Source organism: Columba livia, chromosome 27, assembly GCF_036013475.1.
Source record: "Columba livia isolate bColLiv1 breed racing homer chromosome 27, bColLiv1.pat.W.v2, whole genome shotgun sequence".
Taxonomy (NCBI): domain Eukaryota; kingdom Metazoa; phylum Chordata; class Aves; order Columbiformes; family Columbidae; genus Columba; species Columba livia.
The window spans coordinates 3,451,586-3,477,667 of record NC_088628.1 but is presented as its reverse complement, the minus strand read 5'-3'; the positions used below and the strand labels follow the sequence as shown (position 1 = coordinate 3,477,667).

The 26,082-nt window shown below is 50.0% G+C and overlaps 1 protein-coding gene and 1 long non-coding RNA gene across 5 annotated transcripts in view; one reads left to right on the top strand and one right to left on the bottom strand.

The window, feature by feature from the left end:
* The window catches only part of LOC110355552 (killer cell lectin-like receptor subfamily F member 1), a 201,229-nt gene that overhangs the window by 39,840 nt on the left and 135,307 nt on the right, over positions 1 to 26,082 (bottom strand). The window lies entirely within an intron of this gene.
* On the top strand, positions 590 to 24,948 carry LOC110359832 (uncharacterized). 4 transcript variants are annotated; one of them, XR_002415281.2, is made up of 5 exons: positions 590 to 841; positions 3,124 to 3,195; positions 13,780 to 13,920; positions 23,041 to 23,126; positions 23,873 to 24,948. It is a non-coding gene; the product is annotated as an uncharacterized LOC110359832 (long non-coding RNA). The 4 variants fall into 4 exon arrangements; XR_010468312.1 differs by having other exon boundaries at positions 595 to 841; positions 23,041 to 24,948; XR_002415283.2 differs by lacking the exons at positions 23,041 to 23,126; positions 23,873 to 24,948 and adding an exon at positions 14,048 to 16,339 and having other exon boundaries at positions 596 to 841.

The following is a 26,082-nucleotide window of genomic DNA, read 5'->3' as shown; positions in this document are numbered from 1 at the left end:
CAGTTGTGGCCCCTCAGTTCCAGCAGGACAGGGAACTGCTGGAGAGAGTCCAGCGCAGCCACCAAGATGCTGCAGGGAGTGGAGCATCTCCCGTGTGAGGAAAGGCTGAGGGAGCTGGGGCTCTGGAGCTGGACAAGAGGAGACTGAGGGGGGACTCATTCCTGGGGATCAGTATGGAAAGGGGGAGTGTCAGGAGGATGGAGCCAGGCTCTTCTGGGTGACAACCAGTGACAGGACAAGGGGCAATGGGTGCAAACTGGAACACAGGAGGTTCCACTTAAATTTGAGAAGAAACTTGTTTGGGGTGAGGGTGGCAGAGCCTGGCCCAGGCTGCCCAGGGGGTTGTGGAGTCTCCTTCTGTGCAGACATTCCAACCCGCCTGGACACCTTCCTGTGTAACCTCATCTGGGTGTTCCTGCTCCATGGGGGGATTGCACTGGGTGAGCTTTCCAGGTCCCTTCCAACCCCTCACATTCTGGGATTCTGTGAATGGGGACAATGGGGACAATGGGGACAGCGCTATGGGGTAGGACCAGGGACAGACTGGGGCAGCTGCGATGGAGGTTTGCGGAGCGCTGGGGGGGATTTGGGGCTTTGCTGAGCCCAGTGTGGCGCCCCGCGGTGTTAACGCGGCGGCACCGCCAGGCGGCGCTGTTCGCACACGTGCAATGCGGCCGTGGCACCGCTCGCTGCCGCCTGCCGCCAGTTCCGGGTGCGCGCATGCGCAGAACGGTCCGCCCGGCGCGGCTCTCCCCGCCTGGCGCATGCCCAACGGCTCCTTGGTGCAATCCTGCCTGGAAGCTGTTGTGGTAAACCCAGGAAATCTCTGTGTTTCTTAAACGTAAGTACAGAAAAAAGAACCAGCTCGTTATCTTTGAGGTCATTCTGAATGAATAGATCTAGACATACTAATACTTCAAATAGCAACCAACCACAAGCTTGCTTTTAGTTGTTCAGGTTCCTCTTCCTACTTTTTAATTGTTCTAAGTCTTAAAAACCAGAATGTAGCCAGGGGAAGCATGGCGGGGAAGTAGTTCTTCCTTTGGTAAACGTGACACTGAAATGTTATTTCTGTCTTTTCTAGTGAAGAAAAGGCTTTTCCAGGATTGCATTATTTTTCTGTCAAACCTGTGGTAATGGCAGCCGGGAGCCGCCGTCCTCTGTCCCCAGGGCACTGCACAGCGCCTCGGAGCTGCGCGCTTTGCTGTAGCCCTCTTGGAACACCAGTGCTTCTCCCACATCCCTCAGTTTTTAACACAAGCCTTGTTTTGTCACTCTTGCCCCTTCATAGAATCACACATGGTTTGGGTGGAAGGGACCGTCCCAGCTCCCCCAGTGCCCCCCTGCTATGACAGGGACATCTTCACCAGCTCAGGTTGCTCAGAGCCCTGTCCAGCCTGGCCTGGGATGTCTCCAGGGATGGTTCATCCACCACCTCTCTGGCCAACCTGGGCCAGGCTCTCACCACCCTCAGGGCCAACAATTCCTTCCTCATGTCTAGAAGAGATCACAGTATCACAGTATCACAGTATGTTTGGGATTGGAAGGGACCTCAAAAGCTCATCCAGTCCAATCCCCCTGCTGGAGCAGGAACGCCTGGGTGAGGTCGCACAGGAACATGTCCAGGCGGGTTGGAATGTCTCCAGCGAAGGAGACTCCACAACCCCCCTGGGCAGCCTGGGCCAGTGCTCTGTCACCCTCACAGGTGTTTTATGTACATCCATCACGAGGCCTGCTGAGTTCTTCCTGGTGCCCCACAGCCGTTTTTGTCCCTCTTGAACCCTCAGAGCACCTCCTGAGGACTTTTATTGTGCCCCAGAGCAGCTTTTGTCCCCTGGAGGGTTGAACAGACGGAGGTGAGGTTCTCAGGACATGGGGCAGTGCCAGGGGTGGGTTACAGTTGGACTCCGATCTTGAGGGTCTTTTCCAACCCAAATGATTCTGTGATTCTCCAGAGTTCTCTTGAGTCCTTTTCCAGGCATTCAGGGCCCAGGCAGGACCCTGCTGCCCTCCAGAGCTCCTTGGCACCTTCACCAGCCTTTGGAGGGGCCGTTCTGTGTCCTTCTGTCCTTCAGAGAGCCCTACATCCTTCTACTGGCTTTGCCTGAGCCCAGGCGGCACTCGCCGTCCCGAAGGTCATTTTGGATAGTGGCTTATTCATGTACTGCAGTGAAGTTCCACCTTGCTCCAGCTGATGGCACGATTGGGAGCGTGTAGAGCAGAGTCTGGTTGTTGGTTTTGGGGTTTTTTTTCCCCAGGAAGATAGACGGCGTGTTGGACAAAGTCCCAGTTCTCCTGCTTGAGTATTTGCTATTGCACAGCGCAGGTCTCAGCCCCGCGCCATGCCAATATTCCCACCAATAACGGGTTCAGCGAAGAGCCTGTTTCTTATAAAATGAGAAAATAAATACCAGTCAGGCCGAGTCACTGGGTCAGAGATGAGACAAGAGTGATCGGGAGGACGAGCAACCAGCAGTTTGAGGCTGTAAAGGACTTTTCAGCCACAGGAACGGGCTCCCACCAGCAGGAGTTAATGGCATGTGGGTCCACAGGAGAGCTTCCTTCCACAGCACATGTGCTTGCGGCAATAATCCCTCCAGGGTTTCAGCTCCTTCTGTGTCTGACTTACAGCTGCGTAACCTTCCAAACACACAGCAAAGGCGCTTTTCTCTGGGAAAGTGTCGGCTCCCTTTGGCCCCATGCTGACAATCGGCCATTGTGCGTCCGCTCGGTGATCTGAGCTGCGCTCAAAGAGACCCCGAACTGGCTGGGCCCAACACCTGGGCCTTCCCAGGGCAATTCTATAAGCCAAACAGATTTTGGGTTGATACTGTGGGGTATGGAGTGAAATCGGGTCTCTGGGATGGGAAATCTGTGCAGTTTGGAGCAACAGTCATGTGTAAGTTAGGAATGCATATTTACAAATTGGGAACAATTGTAATAACAAATTCATTAATTACAAAATTCATTATACATATGGGGACATAAGTCCACCTCCTCATTTGCTTTGCATTTTGTGGATTCTGCTGTTTGAGGCTTAAAAAGATATTTGTTACTTATTTCAGGGAGGCAGAGTTAATTAATACTTAAAAGCCAAGACTAATTATGTGTTTTTTTTCCTAGCTTTGTCACTTGCATCAGACCTTGGGAAGGACATCAGCTTTGCTGCGAAGTTTGTGTATCCTTAGGATGAAGGTAATAACTAAGACCTCACAGGGTGCTGGAGTGGAACTGGTTTCATGTTCATAAAGATCTTTAAGCTTTTTGTTGCTACAGATCATAATAAAGCCGCTGCTTGCAACACAAGTCAGTTTAAAACGGCATAAATTTCACTTTCTTTCTAAAATGTGACAGCAAATTCATGAGACAATTTACAGGATGGTTCCTGACATCTGAGCATCATGTGTAGTTTTTGTTTGTTTTCTCTTTGTACCTTTTTAATAAGAAATCTTTGAATTTGGGTTCTGGTTTAAAAACGTCCTTGGCAGGGCAGTTTTTTATTGTTGCCTGGCAGGTCTCAAAACTTTCACAGATGTTTCTCCATCATTTACATTCAGATTCTATTTCTGCAGTTTCCTCTGTGACCAAAATACGCCGCTTTATTAATTTCTTTGTGGAAGCTGAGTTTTTGGAATACAAAGCAACCAAGGCAGTTGGTGTGTCTGTAGCTGGAATGCGAGAACAGACGCCACTACAAGACCAGTAGTCTCTTAGTTTATAGAATCACAGAATCATTTGGGTTGGAAGAGACCCCCAAGATCATGGAGTCCAACCATAACCCACCCCTGTCCCTGCCCCATGTCCTGAGAACCTCATGTCCGTCTGTCCAGCCCTCCAGGGATGGTGACTCCAGCACTGCCCTGGGCAGCCTGTTCCAATGCCCCACAGCCCTTTGGGGAAGAAATTGTTCCCCAGATCCAACCTCAACCTCCCCTGACGCAACTTGAGGCCGTTTCCTCTGCTCCTGGCGCTTGTTCCTGGGGAGCAGAGCCCGACCCCCCTGGCTCCAAGCTCCTTTCAGGCAGTTCAAAGTTCTTCCTTCATCTCCTGTTCTCCAACAATGAAACCTCAGACCAAAGCTTCATGAGATCCTTCTCCAACAGGTAGAGATTGTCCCGGAGTATGTTGTGAAAAGGAATCACTGTGACAGTGCATTTGCTTTTTTCGTCGCTGTGTAAAAACGTGATTTAGCTGGGATATGTGTGCCAGCAGCACAGCTGGTGGCAGACAGAGACTGACTAAAACTGAGATTTGGTAAGAGCAGCCGCATACCCTGACTTTCCTGGGTGGAGAGCTTGGAAAGTCCTCAGATCGTTCCTTTCCAGCTTGGGCTTTTCTTTCTCTTTGGCCTCAGGAGAAGGGGCCACCGGAGAGCTGCCTTACCAAACTTGTCTCTATCTTCCTGCACCTCCACAAGGCTTCTGTATTTAGCCTGGACCTTGCTGTGGCTTAACAGCATTAGGTAACTTCACGATTATCATAACCTGCAAGAAACCTTGACGGAAACCCGCTGTGTGCCAGGCAAAGGGGCTCCCCTGGGGAGGTGAGGGGGTTCATGATGCTCTACCCTCCCTCTTTTCCTTTTACAGCACTTCGCAGTCTAATAAAAGCCTCCGATTCCTGTTTAATGGATAATGTTGGTTACTAACAAGCTCACCTCTCTTTTAAAAAGCTGATGTCGGTCTCAGGAGACCTAATTTAGGAAGCACATGGAAGGCAAGGGTGTTCTGGGGTGGGATTACACCGTGCAGTGCTCAGGCTGCCGGAGCAAACGGTATTTTTATCCACCAGCCAACCTGCCAGGGGCTCTCCCAAGGTCTCTGCTCCGAGGAACAAGAGATGATGAGAGGAAATGGCCTCAAGTTGCGCCAGGGGAGGTTGAGGTTGGATCTGGGAACAATTTCTTCCCCAAAGGGCTGTGGGGCATTGGAACAGGCTGCCCAGGGCAGTGCTGGAGTCACCATCCCTGGAGGGCTGGACAGACGGACAGGAGGTTCTCAGGACATGGGGCAGTGCCAGAGTGGGTTATGGTTGGACTCCATGATCCTGAGGGGCTTTTCCAACCCAAATGATTCTGTTGTTTGTATGAGTGACAAGCCTGTGTCAGGACACTGCAAAACGGTGACGTCCTCACCCACAAATGCGGTTGGGATGTGAGTGATGTGAAGCTAAATGGGTCTTGGGTGTCCGGTGACATGAAAGCAGACAGCTTCACCCTCTTCAATATGGTCTTCTTTAAACTATGTTTTTACTTCAGATTTGGGCTGCCAATAACTCATTCAAACAATGATCTAATGCCTCTGTGAATGTTTGTAAAACCTCACTGCTCTGGCAGGTTGAGCTCTTGCCAAAAAGCAATCACATGTAATTAGGTAGAAGCAATTTGAATATACTGTTTTTTCAGCCCAGCATATTTTCCAGTTGTGTTTGTACCATTTTAACTATCTTATTAACCGGGGTTGTGCTCTGTGTTGGGGTTTGTGTGACTTGCTCCTGTCTTCAAAGGAATCAGTAGACAGCAGTGCCAAAAACCTGTCTAAAAACTGCCTGGGAAGTGGATATGAGGTACCTCTGCTGGGCTGTTCCCGCGTTTGTGCTCAATGGCATCACTGGCTTGACTTTTGAGGGAAGAAGTATATAGAAAACTCCTTATATGGTTCCCCGGGGCTGCCACGGTTGTCCGATAAAGACGACAGGTAGCGGGAGCCTCTGAGAAAGAAGACTGAGGTGTCCTTTGCCCACGTGGGGTTAAAACCCTTTGTGCTCTCCCCTTGCATGTGAGGCCCCGGAGGGATTTGTGGTCATCTCAGACACGCACGTGGGAAGAAAATGAGGTGAAAAGCTTGTGGGTCGAGATAAAGGCAGTTTAATAAAGAAAAGCGAATCAGACAGAAAGCTCCTGTGTTACCTGCCCGGGCTGCGCAGAACCTCTCCAGGTATTTAGAATTGACAAGGAAGGGTCTGTTCTTGCTTGATCTGTTGGGTCCCACTGCCTGTCGTCTCTTCTCACCAGTAATTCTATAGGCAAACTCCGAAACACCTGGAGAATTTGTACAAAGTGTTGGGTAACTCAGGAGCACACAAAGGACAAGTCCAGAACCTGTTATTTATGGGAGGAATCTTTTTCCTGAGAGATGAGAGGTGGATTCTGCTCCAGTGGGGTTTGAAAGCCTTATTTCCAGCCAACAGTCACCACATAAACTTGTGCTGAAGAACCTGACCTAGTTTGAATAATTAAATGTAATTGTCAGCTCTTTCCAAATGACAAAGCCCTTAATCACCAGCAGATGCTTAGTCAGGCTTGCAGAACGAGCGTGAAACCCGTAATGGGGTGGGGAATATTGTCCCAGAGGCACCGAATTTCAGGAATAGGCAGGAATCATCCTAAGGGGTTTTTCCAGTACATGGTCAGATGCTTGGACTGTGGCACCAGTTCAACCTCATGGACCGGGCATCTCTCCAGAAAATCTGTAAATATGCCCTAAGCACGCAGATGACACTGAAGTATCAGGGAACAATTCGAGATGAAGCAACTTTGAAAGGGGGAGCTGAAAGTTTGGGTTGCTCTGTGGGTTGCTGTTCCAGGTCCTTGAAGATTTCAGTGGAAACCCCAGATCTCTGGAGATTTCTGTTCAATGTGGGAACACTGGACTTGAAAGGCTGGTGGAATCACAGAATCACACAGAATGGACTGGGTTGGAAAAGCCCTCAGAGCTCATCCAGTCCAAGCCTTGGTCCAACTCCAGTCCATTGACTAGATCATGGCACTAAGTGCCATGGCCAATCTCAGCTTAAAAACCTCCAGGGCCGGTGAGTCCAGCACCTCCCTGGGCAGCCATTCCAATGCCTGACCACTCTCTCTGCAAAGAATTGCTTTCTCATCTCCAGCCTCAATTTCCCCTGGCAGAGTTGAAGCCCATGGCCCCTTGTCCTATTGCTGATGCCTGGGAGAAGAGCCCAATCCCCACCTGGCTAGAACTGCCCTTCAGGTAGTTCTGGAGAGTGCTGAGCTCAGCTCTAAGCCTCCTCTTCTCCAGACTAAACAACCTAATAAACAGACTAATGCTCCTGAGCCCATGGTCCTGCCTTGGTGGGTCCCCAGACCGTCTCTGTCCCCCAAGAATGTCTCCTTGACTCCTGCTACTTTTTCGCTGTGACACTCAACAGGTCACAGGCTGCGTGTTTCCGTCCTTGTCACTCGGGGGTGTCAGAGCGATGTTGCTCTCGGTGGTTTTCTTAACCTCTTTAAGCCCTCACTTGTTCTTGAAATGAACCAAAACATATTTACATTGCTGCAGAACATACTGCCAAAATTAAAGGAATTCCGGTTGAAGAAGTTATAGCAGTGACCACACAGAATGCACTGAAAGTATTCCCCAAACTTCAGAACTTTCTTTGGATATAGACTTAGAAATATGCAATATTGCAGAAACTATTATTTATGGTATAATTAAAAACCAACGCGCAAGTTTCTGTGGGACTTCGACGTGGGGGTGACACTACTTCCATCTGGTAGAGCGTGAGATAATTGAGTTTGTTGTGAGCGTGTGAGGGCTGCACTCACATAAAGCTACACCAGGTTGTCTCAGGTGACACCGTAACTGCCCCTGGAGTGGGAGTTACTAATGTTTGCAAATAGGCAAAGCCCTGAAGAACGGAGACGGTATCTGATGGGGGTAAGAGAACTGATGGGGGTAAGAGAACTGATGGGAAGAGCCGGAGACGTGGCGCTACTGGAGGTATCCCAGTGTTAGGTGGGCACCTGGGCGTGTGTAAACACTCTGTGTTGGTAAAATGGGCCTGAACCCACCGCAGAATTAATCTGCATTGCTAGGTCCTTCACGCTGACTGCAGGTGGTGGCCAGATAAGATTTGACGTATGTGAAATTTAGGAAAAGCAACAGTGTGAGATGATGCAAAGGGGACGGGTGGAGGGGAAATGAAGAGTTTGCTGATATGATGCTGCCAGGTGGTGCTAAAGCAGAATAGCTGGAGAGAGAGCAAGTTGGAGCAGCTGCAATGCTCCAGGAATCAGAGCTTCCAGGGGTGTTTTGTTTTCTGTGCAATTAGCTGGTGGAAAGTATAGCAATGACTGTAAACCCCTGGAAGCGCTCAGAGCAAGTTGTTGTCCCTCTGCCTTCTAGTGACAGATGTGTTGGCCATAGCAGGTGCTGGAATGAAGCGTTACGGTTGCTCTGAAGTGATTCTGGGCACGTTTGGTGTGTTTTATAGCACACTAATATTCATCTATTCCTGTGTAACCTCCTGAAGCGGGAGGGATCAAGGATCCCGACTTTAAAACAGCAACTCCCTTGGGGACGCGACTGGGACAAGACTCATTCTGGGGGCTGTGAAGCGGCATTAATGTGGAAACAGTGACACTGGGGCAGTTCCCATGATCCAGGGGGTCCCCCGTGTGGGCACGGGTGTGGTGCTTTTCAGCCAAAAAAGGGTGACAAATGAATCATAACACCTTGGGGGAGAGGTCAGTCTTCCCGTGATGTGTTTGCTTTGGGCTCGGCTGTTGCTGCTGCCACCATGGGAAGAAAAATCCCAGAGCAGCAGCACAGTGTGGTGGTGATCAGAGCTTGTACATGGGGATGGAGAGGATGGAGGAATCTCCTCTGGTCACACAGAGAATGACAGCAGAGCGGCTGTAAGGACATTCACAGGTGGTAATTTGCAGACTGGGGAGATCACAGCTCTCCTAAATCCTTTTGTCTCCCCCAGGTCTTGCTGATGGTTTGGCAACACAGCAGGGCCTGTTGTGATAGGACAAGGGGTGATGGTTTTAAACTAAAGGAGGGAGATTCAGGCTGGACATGAGGAAGGAATTGTTGCCCTGAGGGTGGTGAGAGCCTGGCCCAGGTTGGCCAGAGAGGTGGTGGATGAACCATCCCTGAGACATCCCAGGCCAGGCTGGACGGGGCTCTGAGCAACCTGAGCTGGTGAAGATGTCCCTGCTCATGGCAGGGGTGGGACGACATGATCTTTAAGGTGCCTCCCAAACCATTCTGCAATTCTATGAACATCCCGCTCGGTCCCACCTTGAATGTGACTCAGGCAGGGCTGAGCTGAAGCGGAGCTCCTGGCCCAGGGACAGGGTGGGAGCGATGTCCTGGCTGAGGCTGCTTGGGGACAATCACGACCTTTTAGCGCACTGGAGACCCCGACAGAAACGTATCAGTTGCACGAACTGGTTGTGGCCTCAAGCAAAGGCCGTTTCTCCGCCGCTGGCTCCTGCCAGATCTTCCCAGCCCAGACTCAGGGCCTCACATACCCTTTCAGATCTGCGTTTCATGTGTCTCTCCCCAAAGAAGGGCTGGGACGACGCCAGACTCCAGTAAACCGTTCTGACCAGTCACCCAGCGCTGGCAGGTTATGTTGCTGGAACAAACTCCATCCATTGCCTCTCTATGATGCTTCTAGTCCAGACATCCTCCTCCGCTTTTTACTGCCAGCATTGTAATGAAAAATGGCTCTTCTATTATGTCTGCTTCCATCTGAATCCCTCTAGGAAAGATCTCGTGTTCTCCAGCCTTTTGCTGCTGAAATTAGCACTGGCATCCTGCAGCATTTCAGGGCTTGACTCTCCCATCTAGCACTGGGAAGAGTTACTGAGGCTGCTGGGACAAGAGGTGTTTGAGAGCCAAAAGTGTCCCAAAGTAGATGTTTAATAATAACACAGTGCTCCAGCAAGGCAGCAAAACGATCCTGCAAAGGATGAAAAAAGTATAGACATATATGTTCTTGTGCAATCCAGAAAGGGTTAAGCTGTGGCACAGCATTTGGGACAGCTGCAGAATGCTGGAGTGGGCACTGGGATTGGAACCAGAATGACAGTTTTAGGTCACTCACAAAGCTTTCTAATTACGCTTTTTTGGAAAAAAAAAAAAATAAAATAAAGAAATGGTGTGTTTTATTCTGTAAGTGCTGAACATTCCACAATTGCTGTGTTTAATAAATACAGCGGGGGCTCCTAGGAGACTGAATGGGGCTGAATGAATGAAGTATGTGAGACATCTGAAACCTATTAGTTGGAGCAAACTGTTAGAGAGGCAGGAATTCTTCTCTTTTTGAAAATATTTATATATTTTGCTTTAATGTCAGGCCAACATCTTATTTGGGGTTATGTTCCAGTGGAAGGAAAGGTGTGTCGGGGGGAAACGCAGGGGGAAGGGAGGTACATTTTTGGTTCATTCCCAAAAGGAGCAGCAGGGCTGTGTGGCTTTAGCAGTGTTCTTTCCTTTCAGAATTGAACCTGGCGGATGGAGACGTACGGCGACATTGCCCCAGCTTCAATGGGGGATTAATTTCTTGGGACCCCATGAGTTTTGGGTAGTAAAATGGGCTCATCAGACCCGGAGCCGCTTGCCTGGGGCACCAGGAAAACACTGCAGTCCTCCCGAGATTAGGTTTATGGATGACTTAGCTTGTTTAATCTGGTTTTGATATTTAGAGAGGGATTAGAGCGCACAGCCAGAGTCTTCTCCAACACCAAGACAGCGCTATGAAGTCAGACTGGTGTCCAGACCAGCAAGAATGACGCCACATCCCTTCCTGCTCTGTTCTCTGCGACGTAAGGTTTCCACCCAGGCTTTTCCGTCTAGTGCAGGAATTAGCTCATCTACTTCTTAAAAGGCAAACAAGTAGGGAAGATGGATGGGAAGAACCAGAGAATAAGCAGAGCTAACAGCTCTTTAGGACCCATTGCACAGATGTCTCTGGAAAGGGGTTCAGCACAGAAGGGGCTGACAACACCCAGCTTCAGGCTGGACTTACTTTGAGCTGAACTTGCCCTTGTCTAGCGGCAGCCTCGGGAGCAGAATGCACCAGGGAGGGGACGCAGTGTTGTTTTATCTGTTGGACAGATTTTTCCACCCTGGACATGTGTTAATGGGAGTGCCAGTGAGAAACGCTTTGGAAAAAAGTGTCCTAAGTGTGAGCCAAGAGTTTCCTTCATCACCCTTTTGCTAAGGTGTGCGATTTGTCATGACCTTCGCCTTGCTCATACGTATTTCTGAATGTTTGTGTCATCCAGGCCCCTTGGGAGCACCATTTCTTGGTCTCGTAGGACTGTCTGGACACGTTGCCCTGCAACCTCCCACCCTGCAGCTGGACTTTGGGGAGGGCGAGCGCTGTCTTAGCTGGAAACAGGTCGTTAGGAGGTGAAGTGACCCATGTAACGTGATGAAGATGAGCTGCAGCCTCGGCATTGAATGGAGCAGCTCTGTCAGGTGCTGAGCAATCGCTGAATTAAACACAACTCTGCTTAATTAGAAGCAAGTGAGAGCAGTGCTTGAGGTCAGGGAAGGCAGAACTGCAGGCTTGGGAGGATGGCAGGGAATTTAAGTGATGTCTCGAACCTTAGACACAGTGACTGCTGGAGGACATTTAATCAAGTCGTTAGAGAGAGTCCAGCGCAGCCACCAAGATGCTGAAGGGAGTGGAGCATCTCCCGTGTGAGGAAAGGCTGAGGGAGCTGGGGCTCTGGAGCTGGACAAGAGGAGACTGAGGGGGGACTCATTCCTGGGGATCAATATGGAAAGGGCGAGTGTCAGGAGGATGGAGCCAGGCTCTTCTGGTGACAACCAGTGACAGGACAAGGGGCAATGGGTGCAAACTGGAACACAGGAGGTTCCACTTAAATGTGAGAAGAAACTTGTTTGGGGTGAGGGTGGCAGAGCCTGGCCCAGGCTGCCCAGGGGGTTGTGGAGTCTCCTTCTGTGCAGACATTCCAACCCGCCTGGACACCTTCCTGTGTAACCTCATCTGGGTGTTCCTGCTCCATGGGGGATTGCACTGGATGAGCTTTCCAGGGCCCTTCAACCCCTGACATCCTGGGATTCTGTGAATTGATGCAAAGGAAGGTCTGCAGTGGTCATTAAGGGCTCAAAAGAGTGGGCAACACTCCGATCTGTTTTATGTGATAGGTAACTCCGGTGTAGTAAGAAAAAGGTGTGTGACATCCAAACCATTAGTGACTCAAAGTCAACAGCAGGTGGATGGTGGTGTGGCTGGCAGTGCCAGACAAAGACAACGTTTGCAAACAGGCAGGAGCTCCAGTGGTTTTGTGGCTTCAGGATGTGCAGGTGTGCACGGGGTGGATCCTGGGCAGGAGGGGCTGGGAAGAGCCACTGTTCATAACAAAAATGTCACTTCAGCTGGAGAGCAAACCCAACACTGGTTAACTCTACGTTGGGAGGCAGTTGATACCAAAATGAGTGACATTAGAAGTAGATTAACCGAGTGAAATCCAGCCTTACAGAGATGATATCTTCCTCATTCCTCAAATCACACCACTTTAAAAATTTGTCCTGTTAAGAGATTAGAAGTGTAGCTGACTCAGTGTTTTAGGAATTCCAGGGTAGGTGAACAACCAAACAGTGCTCATGGCTGGTTATCACATACAATAAATGCTGAGTAAGCAGCATTCAGCAATAACTAAAACATCAGTGTGTTATCATCACTGTTTTAGTCACAAATCCAAAACTTCAGTGAGCTACTCTGAAGAAAATTAACTTCATCTCAGCCAGAACCAATATAAGTAATTAATCGATAGATGACCTCAAACTGAGAAGGAATCCGGGCAGCATTTCAGGTACAAGGGACATGTTGCTCTTGTTATTGGATCTTCCAGATCTGACAGCTCTGTGCAATGGCAAGATGTGGCCTTTTGGTGATTTTTGGCACAGGGCTAGTAGATACTTTCAGGTTTATTTTCACAGGGATATTCCTGCTCAGTGGGCACGACTTACCCCGCTTTCCTGGACTCCAACTTATACTATTTCTCTGGGAGTTTCAGCTGTACATAATGCAGAGGAGTTTTGTGGTTTTCTTGCCTCCGTGGGTCAGCCCGAGTTTGATTCCAGCCCTTCCTAGTAGGGAATAACCGAGTTTGTCAGCACAGTGGCTGGAATAGATAATTTGCATCAGAAGAAATAGTCCAAAAGCTTTGACCAGAAGCGCAGCGTTCCCGGGCTGTGAACATCTTGTGCTCGCTCGCTATGCAAACAGCAAATTCGGGCTCCCTTGCTGCTTAGTTGTGTCTGAACACAGAGGTTAAATACCACAAGAATGGTTTGTTTTATTGCCAACTTGCCAGAAATGAGGTTCCTGGGAGATATCCAAGCCCGTTGTTAAACCCAACTGGGTTTTGGTTGCTCTGTCGCATGTGAACCTGAAGCTCTGGGGATCCCGGATCCCCCAGCAGTGCCATTGTCCCCACTGCCTCTCCTGGCGTCACACCGACCCTTCGCAATCACTTTGTGTTCATGCCTTTAATTTCTTTCCTATCCATCTTAGAGCAGCTGGATATTTCTCCGGTTTCTCTCCGAGGCCGCGAACCGTGTCAAACGCTCTAATAAAGCAGAGCGATATGACTCCCAGTGCATTTTGTCTCTTCGAAGCTTTACTCTGCGAACAAAGGCAATTAAACTGTTTTCTCAGGGTGGTTTTCATGGGCCCCTATTCCCCCGTGTTCTCCTAAAGCCTCTATTGCTTTGTTAAGCGTAGCTACAGTTGTCAGGTTTTCTAATATGCTCCGTTCCTGCCCATGGCTGCGGTTATCACTGGCTGGCAAATGTTCTTGTTGCATTATAGGCAGATGTGCCCAGAGTTAATGCTGGAAATGTCCCATTGGGTGACTTCAGGGAAAAGAAAAGGAGACAGCACAGAGGCTGGGTGTAAACTGCTCAAATGGGAGCTGAAATCTGCTGCAGACGATGTGGAAGTGGCAAAGGAAGTGAGAGGCTGACTCTATATAATATTTTTTAACAGCTTGTAACACTTTGGATAGATGGAACGAGTCCTTCCGCACCCCAAACTGGCACAGAATGAATTTCCTACCTGCCCATTTTCTACCGCTGCAGCGGTGTCTATGTCAATAGAGCAACTGAAACGCAGAACACACCTCGATGGGTAATGTATATTTGTCATATTTCTCCGATTCCCAATATATGCAACAGAATTCATTCTGCTTGTGTGAATTATTGAAGACGGTGTTATTTTAAACTGAAGTCACGGTTGTGTGTATGCACCACTGCAGATAATTGTGAGGAGGTGATAATTGTGCTGCGGCTCCTGGACCACGACGGGTTGTTCCTTGGCTGAGCTTGAAGGGACTTGCCGGGCATCTCTTGGGAGCTGGTTTGCCGTGTCGCAGTGGCACGTTGGGGCTAAAACACCCCAGCAGGACTTCTGTGTTATGTCCCTAGCGCCAGAAATGCTCAGGCTGAGCCCGGCAGATCCAAACGCGCGGCGTGGGGAAGCGGCCAAGAGCTTGGCCGCCGTCCTGGGCTCCGAGCGGAGCGCGGCCCCGAGCTCAGCGCCGTGGCAGCCGTCCACATGGAACGTGACGGCGTTGGAGAGCTGCACCTCTGCGATCCCCAGTTCCAGGAATGTTCTAGGAAGTGGGCAGAATCCTACTGGTTTTGGTGAAAGTTGGAAAAAGCCTTGAGATTTCCCCTCGGGGTCTCTCCGCGCGCCCGTGTGGCACAGCAGCCCGTGGTGTTCGGGTGATGTTTAGGGGTCCGAGACCCTCTGCCCCCCATTTAACCTGTTTTCCTCTCTTTATTCCCTTTCGTTCACCTAAACCTCTTTCTCTACAGCCAGCAGAAAATGGGCTTTTCTACTTAATACCAAAATAAACACATTACTATCCAACGGGGAGGGAAGAGAGAAGGGGGAGAGTGTGCGGCTCAGTTGTAAAAGGAGCAGAGTGGCAGAGAGTGGTACGTCCCAGCCTGGGGAGTTCTGGAGGTGATAAAGTAAAATACCAATGGGCTCAGCAGAGCTGGGATGGGACTTGAGTCCTTTTCCAGCTCCTACAGCCTTAGGAGGGTTAATTGAGGGATTTCTTTCCCTTTTTACTTGGGCAGAGAGTACGAAACCAGTGCTGAGCATCTGGGGTTTGTTCCAGGGCACTTCTTCTTAGCGATGGGGAAAACACAAGTAACTGCAGCAGATTCATTTCCCTGCCTACGAACAAGACGATGTAACAGGAATAAAACGGGAAACGGAAAAAGAGGCTGGTGGGGGCGAAGGGTCTTGCAGTGGAATGGCAGAGCGTGGAAATCTCCAGGAATATTCTGGGCATCTGAATATTCTCTCTGTCTTAGTCCGGGTTTCATCCACCCACTAGGAGAGATTAAAATCGTGCTCTTATCTGTTGGGAAATTGCTTGTGAGCACCAAGAAAGCATGAAGGACTTTGAAGAATCCGACTCTAGAGGCTGAAGTTGTTTAAGAGGGAAGATTAGATAAAATATTTTGGAGCATATGGGGCTCCTTGACCACTCCATTGTTGCCCATCCCCGGCTGTCAGACCCTGAGCGATCCCAGGAGGAGTTAATAGAGACCTGGGCAGGAGCCAAGAGCTCTTGCCGGCAGCTTATCTGCCCCACCAAAATATCTGATGTCTGTGGCTACGGACATGCTATTGTCCTCATAAAACACAACAATAACGACAAAACAAGCACTGCTATTCACTGCTCAGTATTAAAAAAAAAAGGGCAGTGGAAATGTAAGAATATTTATTAAAATGGAACCATGTGTTTCACATAGTCCCATCTTCATAAGCTTATGCGCATCGCATGGATGTTTATGTTCTGCTCTGGTGTGTGAGGGGTTTTTTCCACGCCTGTTAGTGATTAGCCGGAGGGAGCCGGGATGAACTCATGTCTCCAGTGAGCGGGACCAGGAAACCCGGGTGATACGCAGCTGCGGGAGGGACACAAGCGTCCTGCAGAACCGACTCACTCGTGTCCCTGCGGAAACAGCCAGGGAAACGCAGGAGACGGGGCTGAAAGGACACGGGAAAGAGAGGATTCCAATGGAAAAACAAAAGAGGAGACAATTGTCCTCTGGCTCGTTGCAGTAAGTGTGAATTCAAGCTGTGGATTGAGAATCTTCTCTGGAGATGTTCCTTAAAGCTGACGTGGATCTGCAGCGATCCTGTCCGGTTTGGGTTCACAGCGGCCAGCATGGAGATGGCTGTGGCCACTGGCCCTGGGTGTTCATGGCTTCACAGAATCCCAGGATGTCAGGGGTTGAAGGGCCCTGGAAAGCTCACCCAGTGCAATCCCCCATGGAGCAGGAACACCCAGATGAGGTTACACAGGAAGGTGTCCAGGCGGGTTGGAATGTCTGCACAGAAGGAGACTCCACAACCCCCTGGGCAGCCTGGGCCAGGCTCTGCCACCCTCACCCCAAACAAGTTTCTTCTCATATTCAAGTGGAACCTCCTGTGTTCCAGTTTGCACCCATTACCCCTTGTCCTGTCACTGGTTGTCACCAGAAGAGCCTGGCTCCATCCTCCTGACACTCCCCCTTTCCATATTGATCCCCAGGAATGAGTCCCCCCTCAGTCTCCTCTTGTCCAGCTCCAGAGCCCCAGCTCCCTCAGCTCATCCCCTTCTGCCGGGAGACTCGACAGGTCTCTGGGGTCTCCACCACCCATGAGGTGTCCTGAGGATGGCCACAAAACTGGAATTACGTCCTCTGAGGAGCAGCAGAGCTCTCTGGGTTTATCTCCTTTGGAGAAAAGGAGGTTGAGAGGCCACCTCATGGCTCTGCAGCTTCCAAGGAGAGGACATGGTGAACTCATCTCCTTGGGATCTAGGGACAGGATGCCTGGGAATGGCTCAAAGCTGCATCAAGAAGGTTCAGACTTCAGCTTTTTTGTTGAGGCTGGGTTTCATGGACCATGGAGGGAAATACGTTGGGTATTTGGGTATTTTTAGTTGAAATTGTCAGTGCCATGGTTGTTATTTTTGTGTGGATGAACAGCCTGGGGAAGGACGGGGAAGTCGTCACACGTACAGGTGCAGTAACATTTGTGTGGTGATACAGCTTCACGGATCCGGAGGCCAGAAGGGATATTAGATCATCCGAAGTGACCTCATGCGCATCAGAGATGACTGAATTTCACCCATTTATCCTGGTACGGAGCCTAATCCCTCCGTCCAACTGGTGCGTTTCTGCATTTCCCCCTGCGGGACACCCAGACCAGGGGATCCGCGGCCCCCTTGGCAGCTTGTTGTGGTGGCAAATCACCCTCACTATTAAAAACGCTTCCCTTGTTTCTATTTTGTAACCATGCAGCTGTTTATGTTTTTTTCCCCAATGGTAAAGAACTCTTTTCTATCCCGCATTCTCCTCCTCCCCAGGGATATTAATGCACAGCAACCAGTTTATCCCTCAAACTTCCCTTTGTTTTGATAAACCAGGTAGCTCAGCCTTCCCAGCCCTGTGACCAGGGACTTTCTTTAGGCTTTTGATCATTTTTGAGCTCAGCTTTACAGCCGCTGTGGCTCAGCTCATTCCCTTTGATGCCCTGTCCTTATCCATACCGAGAATTTGTCCAATTCAGGGTCTGCAAATACTCCTACCAGTACTTTTACATTTATTTCTGTGCGTCTGATGAAAGCATGAAAGGTAAGAAAGCTGTAAATATTGTATGCTCATGATCCATACCAATAACTGTTTTTAACAACTCTTAACCTGTTGAGTACACACATTATGGATGTAATTAATGTAGAATCTGCTCTGCCAGTGTTTTCTGTTACATCCACACTGTGCTTGAACCAAACTTATTTATTAAACATTACTGGTCCAGCAAGCTTCGCTGTATGGGCTGATATTAGCTGAACCATTAGCCTTTAACTTGTCATTAAATTACTCCCACAGATTTATATCATAAACAGTATAGAGAGCAACACAGGCCATATGTGTAAGCCTGTGTTATTCAGGAAGTCAAATTTGGTTGTCGTTTCGTTCCTTCAGGCTTTTAATTCTCTCTCTTGGTGAAACTCTGGAAAACGCACCCAAAACCAAGACCTATGGGAGCGGTGTCGGCGGAGTTGGGGAATTGACCTATTAGAGAGCAGTGTAGGGGAAAGGGACCTGGGGGTCCTGGGGACAGCAGGGTGACCATGAGCCAGCACTGGGCCCTTGTGGCCAGGAAGCCAATGGTACCTGGGGTGGGTTAGAAGGGGGTGGTCAGTAGGTCAGAGAGGTTCTCCTGCCCCTCTGCTCTGCCCTGGGGAGACCACACCTGGAATCTTGTGTCCAGCTGTGGCCCCTCAGTTCCAGCATGACAGGGAACTGCTGCAGAGAGTCCAGCGCAGCCACCAAGATGCTGGAGGGAGTGGAGCATCTCCCGTGTGAGGAAAGGCTGAGGGAGCTGGGGCTCTGGAGCTGGACAAGAGGAGACTGAGGGGGGACTCATTCCTGGGGATCAATATGGAAAGGGGGAGTGTCAGGAGGATGGAGCCAGGCTCTTCTGGTGACAACCAGTGACAGGACAAGGGGCAATGGGTTCAAACTGGAACACAGGAGGTTCCATTTAAATTTGAGAAGAAACTTGTTGGGGGTGAGGGTGGCAGAGCCTGGCCCAGGCTGCCCAGGGGGTTGTGGAGTCTCCTTCTGTGCAGACATTCCAACCCGCCTGGACACCTTCCTGTGTAACCTCATCTGGGTGTTCCTGCTCCATGGGGGGATTGCACTGGATGAGCTTTCCAGGGCCCTTCCACCCCTGACACTCTGGGATTCTGTGAGACCAGCACCTTTGCTGGCAGCACCCCCGTCCCTCAGAGGCCACGTCCGCCGCCTGCACCGTGTCACACGTCAGCCAGAGCTGCCTTTTTCAAGGGAATAACTCACAGAGCTGTTGGCACCGGGGAAAATTTGCTTCTGCTGTTAGTTCACAGCTGGCACCAGGCAGGGAGAGCTGAGAAGAAAGAGGGTGTTTTGCATCTCCCAGGGAAGGCAGAGAAGTAAGAGCTGAACTATTAGCTCGAGTCTATATATGTTAAAAGGAAACAGATTTGCTGCTGGCTCTTGGTTTATTCTCTTTACACTGAACTGGAAAAGAGACCCTGCAGGCGACGGACTAAAGACATTCGGGTTATTGTGGCCAAACAATGACATCAGCTGATAGACTAACTCATAACAGAGGGCGACGGTGACTCGCACACGACCCTGACAAGCACAGCCTGTTAATGAGCCAAAGGAATAAAAAGGAAAATCTATTTCCCCAGACCTTGAAATATTAATAATATTTGCAAGAGGACAGAATAATGATGCAACTCCCGAGAGGCGCAGAGTGATCTTCTGCCAGACAGCCCAAGACACAGAGACGTCTGCTCTGTGTTTCTGCTGAGGATGCTGAAGGCTGTGCTGAACTCATGATTTAAGACAGGAATTCTGCATCCTTGTGCTCCAAGCCATTTGTAAATGTCCCTGGTAACTGAGCGATTGGTGGACACAGATTTCTTCTCATCTTTCTGTGGTTTTCAGTAATTCATTTCAAATGTATCCTGAATTATTCTTAGACAACAGGGTGAGACCAGTAGCCAAATAGACCCTTGCATGGGGTTGGTCCTTGGTTTGTGATAGTCCAGGTGGATCAACCACCCGTACCCAGGTTTGGAGCAAATCAGTGAAAACTCTTCCAGCCAGTTACCATTTACTGTTCAGGGGATAAGTGGGGTCATGGTCCAGTTTAGATGTCACTGCCTGGTTTAAGGGTCTGGACATGATCCATGGCGTGATAGTTGTTTTCAGGGCAGGAGAACATCCTCGTTACGCTAATATGAATGGAGCTACTGCCCTCATCTTTTGGTACAACATGATTTGTGGGTGGCAGAATGGGGCTTTACTCCAGTGTCGCAGTTTCCTGCAGAGAGAATTCAGGGCTGAATCTGCTGCCGGGGATGGTTGTTTGTGGCACCGGGCTGCAGTTACGCGATGGTAAGAGTGTTCCAGCACACGCTGTACTGTTCCAGCTCCCAGGTTGCCTGTGTGGTCTGGCAATGTTCGCAACGCAGATGCAGTTTTGTGCAGCACCTTCTGTGGAGGCAAATCACAGGACAAGAAGTGAAGAGAATGTCCAGGCAGTATGAAACCTGAGAGAAGTTTGCGTCTACCAACCGATTCTGCACAGGCAAGCAAAGCAAAATCTGTGGAGCTCCTCTCCTTCAGTACCAGCAGGACAGGGAACTGCTGGAGAGAGTCCAGCGCAGCCACCAAGATGCTGGAGGGAGTGGAGCATCTCCCGTGTGAGGAAAGGCTGAGGGAGCTGGGGCTCTGGAGCTGGAAAAGAGGAGACTGAGGGGGGACTCATTCCGGGGGATCAAGATGGAAAGGGGGAGTGTCAGGAGGATGGAGCCAGGCTCTTCTGGTGACAACCAGGGACAGGACAAGGGGCAATGGGTTCAAACTGGAACACAGGAGGTTCCACTTGAATATGAGAAGAAACTTGTTTGGGGTGAGGGTGGCAGAGCCTGGCCCAGGCTGCCCAGGGGGTTGTGGAGTCTCCTTCTGTGCAGACATTCCAACCCGCCTGGACACCTTCCTGTGTAACCTCATCTGGGTGTTCCTGCTCCATGGGGGGATTGCACTGGATGAGCTTTCCAGGGCCCTTCCAACCCCCGACATTCTGGGATTCTTTGATTCAACAGAGCAAACCAACCATGTGATACAGATGATGTGTTGCTGGAGAAGAATTAGAGAGGATCCACCCAGGGCAATGCGGCTGCATGAAGAAATGCAGCGGTGATGAATGAGCTGGCTGGGATGTCAGAATCACAGAAGGGTTTGGGTTGAAGGGACCTTCCCAGCTCCCCAGTGCCCCCCCTGCCATGACAGGGACATCTTCACCAGCTCAGGTTGCTCAGAGCCCCGTCCAGCCTGGCCTGGGATGTCTCCAGGGATGGTTCATCCACCACCTCTCTGGCCAACCTGGGCCAGACAGAACACGGGCACATGGGGACTCCTCCACGTGTGAACATGTAGGAAGTGCTGTGTAAATCCTTCATGGGACGTTGATGAGGTTCTTAGGAACATGGGCTAGTGCCAGGGTTGGGTTAAAGGTTGGTCTTGATGATCTTGAGGGTCTGTTCCAACCAAAATTATTTTATGATTCCACGACATCCACATCTCTACCCATCTAATGTGCATCCCTGTGCACGCCTAGAGCTCCTAAAATGGTTTAGTTGAAACTCTCTACTTTGAGTAGAGCTTGTACAAGGGTTTGAGAAGGTATCATTTGAAAGAGAACTATTAAAAGGCATCCTGCCTTTGCTTGATAGGGAGTGGAGATCCCAAGAAAGAGTCATTGTTACAGGGTGAGATCTATTCAAGGAAGAACAGTGCAGCTTTAACACAGTGTTCTGCATAACTGCAAAAATTAATAAACATATCATGCTTCATATTTGCTTTTAAAGCCCTTTACAGACCTTGCCTTGCATGCAGCTGAAAGCTGTAGTGCCTGGTACATTCTTTTCAGTGACTTCTCTAGAATTTACTGGGTTGAGATGGGTTGAAAATGCCTGTGTTTGAAACACCAATTGTGCGTCCAAAGGGCGGTGGGAACATCCCTTGTCATTCCCATTGCACATTCACACTCTGCTCCTGAGTGTGAATCCTGAGGAATCACTCGTTTGAAGTACCAAACATAAATAGGTTTTGAAGGGCAAAACTTCAGAGCTCAGTGGTCTCCACCAACCTGAATTGTTTTGTCTACTGAGAAAGGAAAACAAAACATAATATAACATCATGCATTGGCAGAGAATACACCAGATGACCTCACAGGTCTTTTCCATCTGAAAAAAAAAGTCGTACACAGGACAGCTTTTATTCTCCAAATAAATAGCTAATTAGTCCAGCTGCTTTCACCTTTACGTAATGGGATGGTTTTTATTTGCCTCTGTGCGATCTGTGAAGAGGTGGGTTCGGTCGGGACTGGACAACGTGTGAGGAGGCACCTCGTTTGGAAAACACTCGTTAGGTGCACAAAGCGATGGTGCCTTGGAAGCCAGCGGTGAGAGGAGCAGCTGGCTCAGGACATGCACATTCAGGTCTTGAAACCATAGGTTGGAAGGGACCTCCAGAGATGACAAGTCAACCACCTGCCCAAAGCAAGTCCAGTTTGAGCACATTGTCTGTGCATGTTGAGTGGCAGTTATCTCCAAGAATGAGTCTCCATCGTCCCTCTGTGCCTCTTCAGAGCGTTTGACCCGTCTTTGCACAAAAACGCCGGCTCTGAGCAACCTGAGCTGGTGAAGATGTCCCTGCTCATGGCAGGGGTGGCACTGGGGGAGCTGGGACGATCCCTTCAATACAAACCATTCTATGATTCTAAGGTTTTATATCGAAGCTTGCATCCATCACATTTTGGCCTTTCATTGCGCATCTCTGCGAAAAAGCGTCTTTGTCTTCTCTGTCCCCTCCTGTGTGGTGGCCACAGATGGTAACAAGACCCTCCTCCCTTTTCCTTCTCGCTGAACAAACTCATTTTCCACAGCCTCATACATTATGTTCTCCAAGCCCCGACCATCTCAGTGGCCTCTGCTGGACATACTCCAGTACATCAGTGTCTTCCTCGTACTGGGGAGCCAGAAACTGGAGACAGTGTCCAGATGTGGTCTCCCCAGTGACGAATATTGGGGAATAATTGCTGCCCATGACCTGCTGGCCACACTCGTGCTGATACAGCCCAGGATGTGGTTGGTCTTTCAAAGATGATGGAGAGCAGCCTCGCAGTGACTCTGGCCAGCGCCATCAGCACCTTCAGATGTGTCCCAGCTGGTCCCCTGCGTATTTTTGGGTTTTGGGGAAATAACAAAACGTGAAGTTGCCGCTTTCCAAAAAGTTTACATCCTTTGTTTTGACTGTGAGAATTTGCGGACGGTTCCAGAACTTCAAACGTTTTTTTTCAGAAAATTTACTTTCCACAGAAAAACTCTGATCCATCATCACTTCAGATTTGTTTGTAAACTTCATGAAGTTGTGCTTATTGTAGTTTTAACTAATTGGTCATTTTTTTGCATGGTGTAAAAAGACCAGTAAGCAGCAACCTCTCCAGTCCCTGTGCGTTCCTTCCTTTGCTCCGTCTCCTTGCGCCAGCTGACTGCTCTGGGCTTGGATTGTGCACAACGATCATGAGCATGAACGTCTATTTTAGTAATTTATTTGCACTGAAAGAAAAAAGCACATTCTTTTTCCTGAGGAATGACTCCAACCTGTGTTTTGCTCGCAGCCGGGCTCAGAAGTGTGTGGATGGGCTTGATCTTCACCTTCAAAACGAGCTAATTGTGGATTTCACCACACTGATGCTTCTACAGAGTGAGTTGTAGGGAGCGATATTACCACTTTCTCTGAAATTACCCTCTTATTTTCACTTGACATTAGTTCACATGGAATTTGCAGATTTTGGATTTTCTGCTGGGGAAGTTGCCTGTGTGTTGACTTATGGATTAGAGGGGAGAGGTTCTCCTGCCCCTCTGCTCTGCCATGGGGAGACCACACCTGGAATCTTGTGTCCAGTTGTGGCCCCTCAGTTCCAGCAGGACAGGGAACTGCTGCAGAGAGTCCAGCGCAGCCACCAAGATGCTGGAGGGAGTGGAGCATCTCCCGTGTGAGGAAAGGCTGAGGGAGCTGGGGCTCTGGAGCTGGACAAGAGGAGACTGAGGGGGGACTCATTCCTGGGGATCAAGATGGAAAGGGGGAGTGTCAGGAGGATGGAGCCAGGCTCTTCTGGTGACAACCAGTGACAGGACAATGGGGAATGGGTACAAACTGGAACACAGGAGGTTCCACTGAAATATGAGAAGAAACTTGTTGTGGGTGAGGGTGGCAGAGCCTGGCCCAGGCTGCCCAGGGGGTTGTGGAGTCTCCTTCTGTGCAGACATTCCAACCCGCCTGGACACCTTCCTGTGTAACCTCATCTGGGTGTTCCTGCTCCATGGGGGGATTGCACTGGATGAGCTTTCCAGGGCCCTTCAACCCCTGACATTCTGGGATTCTGTGGTTCTGTGATTACCGATGTCCTGAAGAAAATTCCGGCTTCTCTATCTGAAAATCGTTTTTAGGCTTGGCTTTGGCAGATCCGAGCAGTAAGCGGCTTGAAATCCTGCACACAGCATTGAGCAGAAGTTCCTGGGATCTGGGGAGCTGCTCCAGCGTTCTCCATCTGTTCCAGCGCCGTTGCCAAGTTAAACTTCTGTGCTGCAGATTGCACAGGGGGGAGAAAAAGAGCTACAAATGAAAAAAATTTTAGAAAAGTTTGAAAAGGGGAGACTTTGAATTCAACCGAGGGAAAAGGGAATAATGTGGGCCTCTCTGGGGCTGGAGCAGACAGCTGTGGTGGGGAGACTTCACATCTGGCTGGAGATGAGCACATCTGGGGGAGATGTCCACCCCACGGCCCCCTCGAGCCAGGGCTGGACGCAGCCCCCGGCCCACCGGAGGGTAACAAGAAAGGTGTTTGCAGCCCTGATTTGAATTGCACAGGAAACCAAGGGATCGCCTTACTGCTGGCAGGAGAAAGAGGCGATTTTTACATTCTAAACAAGGCAGCTCCCATGTCAGAAGTTCCACAGTGAAATCCCACTGCACTCACTGCATGGCTTTTTATGAATAAAATCTTAATAAATGTCCAGTGCTTGATTTTTCGCAGCAGACTCGCCTGGCTTTGATCTCCACTTGCCTGGGCTCGGCGCGGCTGCTGCTGCCTGCCAAGCTAAAGAGTGAAAAAAAGAAGTTACTTTCCTTAGGTTTAAATAAAAGTGTGGTTTTTTAAACGTCTTGGCTGTCGAGTTGTGTGTTATACATCATGCCTCGGCCCCAGCCCTTCTCTCCCAATCCGGAGCGCACACTGAAACAATTTCCCTGTGGTTTCCCTCCTTGGTGGAGCCGAATTCCTAGAAAACAAAAGGAATGTTGCAACTGTGGTCACAAGCTCTAAGGCTGGAAATCGTACACACGGACGGGAGCGCTGGCCGGAGCAGGACGCTGATAGCAGCTTATCACGAGCAGGGACCTCGGGGTCCGTCAGTGTGAAGGAGAGGGGTCTGTTTGGTTCGGTACGTGTCCCAGTTCCCACAGGAACATAATGACGTGTACAAAATTAGGGAATATTTCTACAGCCCCGGGAAAGGCAGAAAGCAGCGAGGATCCAGTTGTCTCTGTTGGCCCTTTTCACCCATTCCTGAGGTCAGCTCAGATCGTCCCGTGGCTTCCAGAGGAAAATCTGTCAGGATCTGGATCCGACCTGGACCTGTCTAAATACCCCAGACTGGAGCACAAGCCGCAGGGTGGACACAGACTTATCCAAGTTCATCCACATTGAAGACTTTTGAGCAGGGGCTGTTGTGACAGGACAATGGGTGATGGTTTAAACTAAAGGAGGGAGATTCAGGCTGGACATGAGGAAGGAATTGTTGCCCTGAGGGTGGTGAGAGCCTGGCCCAGGTTGGCCAGAGAGGTGGTGGATGAACCATCCCTGGAGACATCCCAGGCCAGGCTGGACGGGGCTCTGAGCAACCTGAGCTGGTGAAGATGTCCCTGCTCATGGCAGGGGGGGCACTGGGGGGGCTGGGAAGGTCCCTTCAACACAAATCATCCTGTGATTCTATGACTCTGTGAAGTGAAGCAAAGCTGATAGAGCCAGGAATGCATATCGCTGGTGCTCATAGTGGTGACCCAGTTTTCCTCCATGTGCCCAGAAGGCTGACCCAGGGGTGCTGGTGGAGAGCTGGGCTGGTCATGGGAACCTCATCCCCCCTGAAGAGGTTTTGCTGCTCTCGAGGCTTGTTCAAAGCCGTGTGCCAGCGTGGCCGCTGCCCTCTGGGTGTCACAGGGAAGCCCTGGGAAGGATTGGCCTCAAGTTGCACCAGGGGAGGTTTAGATTGGATATTAGGAAAAAATTCTTCCCGGAAAGGGCTGTGGAGCATTGGAACAGGCTGCCCAGGGCAGTGGTGGAGTCACCATCCCTGGAGGGGTTTAAAAGACAAGGTTCTTAGAGACATGGTTTAGTGCTGGAGTTGGGTTATGGTTGGAGTTGATGATCCTTGGGGTCTCTTCCAACTGAAATGATTCTATAATTCTATGTGTTTGGAAAACATCATCATCCAGAGCACGGGGCTGTATCCTGCTCCATAGGTGGGATCCTGTCCTGGTGCACAGGGAAACGTGGACTCATTGCTCTGAAATGACTTCGGTTATTGGTTGGACTCGGTGATTCTGAGGGTCCCTTCCAACCAAAATGATTCAGTGACTCTATGACTCCAGCAGGACCTGA